Source organism: Sinocyclocheilus grahami, unplaced genomic scaffold (assembly GCF_001515645.1).
Source record: "Sinocyclocheilus grahami isolate Dianchi unplaced genomic scaffold, SAMN03320097.WGS_v1.1 scaffold1278.1, whole genome shotgun sequence".
Lineage (NCBI taxonomy): Eukaryota > Metazoa > Chordata > Actinopteri > Cypriniformes > Cyprinidae > Sinocyclocheilus > Sinocyclocheilus grahami.
Genome location: NW_015506457.1, coordinates 203,813 through 211,546, shown reverse-complemented (window position 1 = coordinate 211,546; position 7,734 = coordinate 203,813). Strand labels below are relative to the sequence as shown.

Here is a 7,734-nt window from a genome sequence, read left to right as displayed (position 1 = left end):
CTGTACCTATATATACAAGACACAGGTGTTTGGTGAAGAGTTTTTGGCTCGAGGTCTGCATTTAAAGTCCCAGCAGACCGGTCAAGTTCTTCCACACTGACTCAATCATTTCTTTTTGAACCTTGTCTTATACAGAGAGGCATTGTCATGTTAGAATAGAAAAGGGTCCTGTCAGAACTGTTGCTATAAAACTAGAAGCACACAATTCCCTAGAATAAATTATATGCTTAAACTAGGGATGCACGATATTATCGGACCAACATCGAAATCTGCCGATAATGGCTTTAAATGTAAATATTGGATATGAAAAATGTTGCCGATATGTCTTGCTGATAAGAGATTAGATCAGGTCAGCAGTGTGGCTCATTCCTGAAGCAAAGTTTAGCCTGAATGCTGATTAGATTCAGTGTGTTGGATGGCTGCTTTTAATCTGTGAAGCAGTACAGAATGATGCGTCTGGCGTATGAAAGAGTAAACAGTAACAGCACGAGCAGTGGGTCCTAGAGCCCGCTCAGGAAGGAGTTTCAATCTGTAGGGGGCGCTGGTGGCCTACTTCTAATAAAATGAAAGCAAAATACACAAATAACATTTAGACTGTGTTTCTGATTAAATAAAGCAGTAATTGATGTCATAAAATAATAAGTATGTTTTGATTTAAAGGTCAGGAGCTATAGTTACATGAACAAAAAAAATCACAAACATGACACTTAAATTAAATAATTATATATATATATAGTGTGCTGTAATCCTGAAGTAGACTTAAACGCCTAATCAAATGAGTTCGTGGGATGATTTCAAAAGCCGGACATTTTCAGAGACAGAGAAGACCAATTCTGATGATTACTGTGCACAGAATTGTCCAAACTCAACGTAACGTAACGTAACACAACCCGATCTGAGAAAGCGTGGCTGGTACTCATACGTGATTCAGTGTTTGTGAGAGCTGATGAATCAGAGCAGAATATGCTAGCTGTTCTGTGTCATCATTCCACTGTAGCCTAATGCCAAAATATTCATATTCAAAGTAGTCGCACTGTCAACCTGTTTCTGTTAAACATGATTGAAATGTTGCAGTTACCGCACACTCATTCAGAGTAAGAGCACCAACGCACACAAACAATACACATTAGCCGTGTTTCACTACGAATAACACCACGAAAGCAACTGCACTTCAACCATGTAACCACAAACTGACCGTAACTCTGGCAGGCTCTTAGTAAAAGTGTTCTTATACACACTGTAAACACCACGGCATTTCTACGAGGGTGCTATCAGTCAAACTCACTTAATACTGTGCCCTCGACCGGTGAGACTATGAGAAACAAGCGGCAGGCTGTGTGTGGATTATCCAGAAAGCACTTCTGGACGGAAATATATTTATAGGAACATTTCAGCAGGTTGGAGATGATTCACGTTAACGCAGAGAATGTGAGGAATCCTAAAATGTAGCAATAATCTGCGTTCTGATGAGAAACGGACCGCTAGCCGGACAGTATCGGTACATCGGTACTGTGTTCTGCTCCTCTGAACACGCCGTGCTGCACAGAGCCGATCACAGAGAGCGCCCTCACACGGGGCCCCGCGCTGCACTTCAACCATGTAACCACAAACTGACCGTAACTCTGGCAGGCTCTTAGTAAAAGTGTTCTTATACACACTGTAAACACCACGGCATTTCTACGAGGGTGCTATCAGTCAAACTCACTTAATACTGTGCCCTCGACCGGTGAGACTATGAGAAACAAGCGGCAGGCTGTGTGTGGATTATCCAGAAAGCACTTCTGGACGGAAATATATTTATAGGAACATTTCAGCAGGTTGGAGATGATTCACGTTAACGCAGAGAATGTGAGGAATCCTAAAATGTAGCAATAATCTGCGTTCTGATGAGAAACGGACCGCTAGCCGGACAGTATCGGTATATCGGTACTGTGTTCTGCTCCTCTGAACACGCCGTGCTGCACAGAGCCGATCACAGAGAGCGCCCTCACACGGGGCTCCCTGGACAATGCTCATCACAGCGTTATCATCATTATATAATATCACAGCTTGTGCAATAACAGTTATTTAAATTGAGCGTTGAAAGATAACACTGATCATGTTCTATTCTGTAATGTTAATAGAATCATACACTGTCAGAATAAAAAGGTTGCATTTTATGCATGTAACAGCCTGTTACTTTTTACTAAAGTGTAGTGTAACTGTAGTATTTATAGATTTGAATCATGTGCAAACAAGAATATAACCTAATAAGTTACAATTAAGGCGTATTGAATGTTAAAATGTGTTTTAAACAAAGTTACGTGCTTATCATTACCCATTTTACTCTCAGTAATTTAATAATTTAATACATTTCATAATTTAAAAGTTTGGTTCAGAAGCATCGGTATGAAAAATATCGATATCGTATCGAAACCAAAATAAGTGTTAGCCTAACCGGAAACTCCCGAGCCGTATTCAGTAGAACGCGGAAGTAGTTGTGCGAGTAGTCCATAAGATCACGTAGCAGCTTGAGCACGACCTAATTAATATTCATGAGCTATCTTCTCGCGACGCCCGAGAAGTCTCGCAGAGTCTCGCGAGAGGCGCTCACTTGTACGGCCGCCATATTGTGTGACACTATTTTGATTGTTATCTGCTGGAAGAGAGAAAGCCAGAGAGACGCTACGCGGGAGCCGAGGGGGCCGCAGAAGAGCTGTGAGAAGAGAAGAGAGCGAGCGGAGACGGGCTGCTGCTGTCCGCAGATCCGCGGCGCTGACACGGTGAGAAACGCGCTTCAGAGCAGGCCTCCCGAGAGATCTGCGCGGCTTCTGCGTGTGTGTGACCCGGTGGCTCCGGGCGCGTCGCGTCGCGTCTGTCTTCCGCGCAGCGTCTAGCGCTAGTCGTGATCGAGCTCGGGAGGCTGAGGGTGTCGCGTTTGCTCTGACAGCTGCTCCTAAAGCGCTTGAAGCTGGAGCTGATCAGGCCTCGAGCTCTGCCCGTCGCGGCCCGCTGAAGAAGAACGTTACTGTCGCTTTCACGAGTCCAGAACACACACACACTCACTCACTCACTCACTCACACACACTCTCACTCACTCACTCACTCACACACACTCTCACTCACTCACTCACTCACACACACTCTCACTCACTCACTCACTCACACACACTCTCACTCACTCACTCACTCACACACACTCTCACTCACTCACTCACTCACACACACTCTCACTCACTCACTCACTCACACACACTCTCACTCACTCACTCACTCACACACACTCTCACTCACTCACTCACTCACACACACTCTCACTCACTCACTCACTCACACACACTCTCACTCACTCACTCACTCACACACACTCTCACTCACTCACTCACTCACACACACTCTCACTCACTCACTCACTCACACACACTCTCACTCACTCACTCACTCACACACACTCTCACTCACTCACTCACTCACACACACTCTCACTCACTCACTCACTCACACACACTCTCACTCACTCACTCACTCACACACACTCTCACTCACTCACTCACTCACACACACTCTCACTCACTCACTCACTCACACACACTCTCACTCACTCACTCACTCACACACACTCTCACTCACTCACTCACTCACACACACTCTCACTCACTCACTCACTCACACACACTCTCACTCACTCACTCACTCACACACACTCTCACTCACTCACTCACTCACACACACTCTCACTCACTCACTCACTCACACACACTCTCACTCACTCACTCACTCACACACACTCTCACTCACTCACTCACTCACACACACTCTCACTCACTCACTCACTCACACACACTCTCACTCACTCACTCACTCACACACACTCTCACTCACTCACTCACTCACACACACTCTCACTCACTCACTCACTCACACACACTCTCACTCACTCACTCACTCACACACACTCTCACTCACTCACTCACTCACACACACTCTCACTCACTCACTCACTCACACACACTCTCACTCACTCACTCACTCACACACACTCTCACTCACTCACTCACTCACACACACTCTCACTCACTCACTCACTCACACACACTCTCACTCACTCACTCACTCACACACACTCTCACTCACTCACTCACTCACACACACTCTCACTCACTCACTCACTCACACACACTCTCACTCACTCACTCACTCACACACACTCTCACTCACTCACTCACTCACACACACTCTCACTCACTCACTCACTCACACACACTCTCACTCACTCACTCACTCACACACACTCTCACTCACTCACTCACTCACACACACTCTCACTCACTCACTCACTCACACACACTCTCACTCACTCACTCACTCACACACACTCTCACTCACTCACTCACTCACACACACTCTCACTCACTCACTCACTCACACACACTCTCACTCACTCACTCACTCACACACACTCTCACTCACTCACTCACTCACACACACTCTCACTCACTCACTCACTCACACACACTCTCACTCACTCACTCACTCACACACACTCTCACTCACTCACTCACTCACACACACTCTCACTCACTCACTCACTCACACACACTCTCACTCACTCACTCACTCACACACACTCTCACTCACTCACTCACTCACACACACTCTCACTCACTCACTCACTCACACACACTCTCACTCACTCACTCACTCACACACACTCTCACTCACTCACTCACTCACACACACTCTCACTCACTCACTCACTCACACACACTCTCACTCACTCACTCACTCACACACACTCTCACTCACTCACTCACTCACACACACTCTCACTCACTCACTCACTCACACACACTCTCACTCACTCACTCACTCACACACACTCTCACTCACTCACTCACTCACACACACTCTCACTCACTCACTCACTCACACACACTCTCACTCACTCACTCACTCACACACACTCTCACTCACTCACTCACTCACACACACTCTCACTCACTCACTCACTCACACACACTCTCACTCACTCACTCACTCACACACACTCTCACTCACTCACTCACTCACACACACTCTCACTCACTCACTCACTCACACACACTCTCACTCACTCACTCACTCACACACACTCTCACTCACTCACTCACTCACACACACTCTCACTCACTCACTCACTCACACACACTCTCACTCACTCACTCACTCACACACACTCTCACTCACTCACTCACTCACACACACTCTCACTCACTCACTCACTCACACACACTCTCACTCACTCACTCACTCACACACACTCTCACTCACTCACTCACTCACACACACTCTCACTCACTCACTCACTCACACACACTCTCACTCACTCACTCACTCACACACACTCTCACTCTCTCACACACTCACTCACTCTCTCTCTCACACACTCTCTCTCACACTCACTCACTCACACGACACACACACACACACTCACACTCACACACGCACGTCTGAACTGAGCGCGCACCTAAGCTATAGTGGTGATGATGAGGTGTCAGAAGTGATGAGAGCAGCACTGTCTCTGCTCGGATATACTGAGTGTGGTCTGCAGTTTAGTCTACATTCCAGCAACATAGATGCACTAGCCACGCATTGCGCTCTTACAGTTACAGTGAGCAGCAGAATAGTGCATGTACAGTATCCTCCTGTCTTCTGTCCAGTTTCTCAGTAAGCACAGCGAGGGTAATGAAGCGGTGAAGTAGGGCTGTGTGGTTTCTCTGATAAAGCAGCTGTTGCTATAGTAGACCGTAGCCACCTGAAGAAACACATACTGTGGAAGTCAGTGGCCCCACATGAAGTAACAAACACACACATATAATCAACCCGGGTGGCTGTAAAGTAGTAGCGGTAGTAGTAATAATAGTCAGAGGAGAGAGCACTCAGGATTTAGATAAGCCCTGCCAAACTAAGCTTATCACACCAACGCTTCACTGATAACGCTTCACAGTTCCTGATTCTGACTCTTAGAGCTTAAGCAATACAATGTTCAAACATTATTAAAGAAGCAAGCAGTCAGTAATCAAATAAGCAATGGCAAGAGAGACCACGAATAAACAATATAACAAATGTACTAATAAAGAAGTTTTCCCGATAGCTCGATCAATAATATTTAGGTAAGACACTACTGAAATGAAGTAACCGGATGTAAAAGAATACTGTGTAGTCTCCACTATATAAACTAACTTCTGACACCGTTGTGTGTGTTTGTGGGCTCAGTCAGGTTTAGACCGAGCGTGTGCGCTGTCTCAGAAGAGCTTCGGCGAGCAGACAGAGCTAGGCCTGCTCATTATCACGCTTATTCAGCGGTCAGACGAACACAACTTTATACCGAAGATTTCTTTAATATATATCAAGTATATATTTTCTGTAAATAAGGTCACAATGACATCTACATTTTAGAGACCAGCGAAATGTCACAATTCTCAACACCGCAGCAGAGTACTAGAGTAACTATGTTAGTTAAAACAACAACAACAAAACGTCCTCAATTAGTGAAAATAATTAAACTGTACTAAAAAGCAAAGTAATACAATAGAATAAATAAGACACAAATGAAACCGACTGTGCTTTAAGTTTTTAGTGCAAGTGTAAAGTATTCAGTTAACAGCCCACTAGATAAACTGAATAACAACACAGTCTAGTCTTCACTGTAAGATTAAACTTCCTTTGTCACAAAAGCTACAAAAGTCAAGAGCAGGGAGATATTTTGTATTTGTGGTTTGATTAATATCAAGCACACAGTCGCAGCAGGAATATTAGGCTACTGTCACTTTAAGAGCTGCACGGATCCAATTTACTGTTACATGCGTGTTTTCATTCTCAACGCTTTACGTTCATTTATTACATAACCGGCGAGGGTTTACGTGAATAATCACTAATCTCCACATTTCTGCGTGTAATTGAGCGATTAATTGGCGCTAAAAGTTGTTCTGATTTTGAGCGCATACACAGTAATCCTCCCGAGGAACAGCGCAAGCTCTCTTTCACGCTTTCAAAAACATGAATGAATCTAATATACTATACACGTCCCATTTTGCGAGGGTCTCGTGACTGATTTGCGCATGAAATTGGGCTTTTATGGAGGAGCGTAAGAGCACCGCTGGCGATCTCGATTGCTGTGTTTTCATAATCGGTGGAGGCCGAAATTGAAACTTTTGGCTGCCAGTACGGCTTAAAATTATTTATAGGGTTCTTGTTTTCATTTTTATGGCCCTTCACAATTTAGCCCCTGGGTATTTGTCAAGTAATGTATCAGCTTATACTCCTACGAGATCTCTGAGGTCCGAAAATCAACACCTCCTTTGTGTTACTAGGACCGAATACAAACACAGGGAAGATGGAGCCTTTTCACGAGCCGGTCCAAAACTGTGGAATGACCTCCCTCGTACTATTAGGTCTGTCAACTCGCTACCGGTTTTCAAAGCTATGTTCTATGTCAAAACACAAAGCTATGTCAAAGCACATCTTTTAAAGGGGTCATATGATGTTGCTAAAAAGAGCATTATTTTGTGTATTTGGTGTAATGAAATGTGTTTATGCGGTTTAAAGTAAAAAAAACACATTATTTTCCACATACTGTACATTATTGTTTCTCCTCTATGCCCCGCCTTTCTGAAACGTGTTGATTTTTACAAAGCTCATCGGTCTGAAAAGCGAGGTGTGCTGTGATTGGCCAGCTATCCAGTGCGTTGTGATTGGCCGAATACCTCAAGCGTG

At 44.9% G+C, this 7,734-nt stretch overlaps 1 protein-coding gene across 4 annotated transcripts in view; it reads left to right on the top strand.

Annotated features, from left to right (window-relative positions):
* Positions 1-2,557: 2,557 nt before the first annotated feature.
* The window catches only part of tab2 (TGF-beta activated kinase 1 (MAP3K7) binding protein 2), a 66,419-nt gene continuing 61,242 nt past the window's right edge, over positions 2,558-7,734 (top strand). For 3 of the 4 annotated variants that reach the window (XM_016254745.1, XM_016254743.1, XM_016254744.1), the window contains exon 1: positions 2,559-2,762. The gene's annotated coding sequence lies outside the window, so the exon portion shown is untranslated. Of the gene's footprint in view, positions 2,763-7,734 lie in introns of all 4 variants that reach the window. The other variant, XM_016254746.1, reaches the window with a different exon arrangement.